Genomic DNA, 1,147 nt, shown 5'->3' with positions numbered 1-1,147 from the left:
ATATATATATATATATATATATATATATATATATATACAGACGCACACACGCACGCATACTGAAACAACTGCGTTCTTTCGTTTTAATATCTTTATTTTGATAATTTTTATATTTCCTTGTTTTTAACATTTTGTACCTTTGCAATAATAAAAGTCCTTTTCCTTTAACATTTCCGCTGTTTCTCGGCGTCATCTCAATGAAACATTGTGGTATGTTGCTGTTGAATGTATGTAATTATGTACAATATCACCTTTCTTCGACATCGAATTTTTCCTAAGAAGTTTAATAAATTATTTTACGTGTGGTACGAGTTATGCTCATCATAGTATTTATCAATAATGCCTAATATTAATTTGTGTGTATATTTGTAGACTAATCTATCGGATTGAAGTGATACAGCATATTTCACAATTTTTACAGCATTACGATTCGCTGCAATGCCTCTTTTTCGTATATGCATATTCAATCAGCAGAAAAGCATAGTGCATGTATGTCCAATGTACTTGCTTTAGTCAATGAGTGTACCAAATTTCATTGTTCGTTTGTTTGAAAATCCTATATTTTATAATTGTTTGTAGCATGTTATCTGTCATGTGTAAATTGCTATGCCATATACAAAGGAAATTATTAGAAGGAATTATCATTTCTATTATTATTTCAATATCTCTTGCTGCTTACTACGAACTACACGTTATCACAACAAACCACTTCAATATGTTAAGTCAGAGAATTAGGTCGAGAAGATTTTGAAACGTTAAGAGACTCGTAACGTTATTGCACCAAAGTACATGTAAAGAATTAATGAAGAAATACGAAAATTCTTTATCAAAAAATATTAAAATTGAACACTATTGTATCTTTAGTATAGGTATGCATAAATAGATATAAATAATATACATACCTACAAAGGTACGGACATACATACAAAGCTACACACACGCACACACACACAAATATATGTATATGTGTGTGTCTGTACATATACGCACATAATTACACAATTATATGCGCACCAACTTCATACATATATACATATATATAGATGCATATATACATAGATTTACACACACAGACGTATATTTATATATATACGTATATATATATATATATATATATATATATATATATATATATATATATATATAT

The sequence above is a fragment of the Octopus bimaculoides genome, chromosome 21 (assembly GCF_001194135.2).
Source record: "Octopus bimaculoides isolate UCB-OBI-ISO-001 chromosome 21, ASM119413v2, whole genome shotgun sequence".
Lineage (NCBI taxonomy): Eukaryota > Metazoa > Mollusca > Cephalopoda > Octopoda > Octopodidae > Octopus > Octopus bimaculoides.
This window is presented reverse-complemented; position numbering follows the sequence as displayed.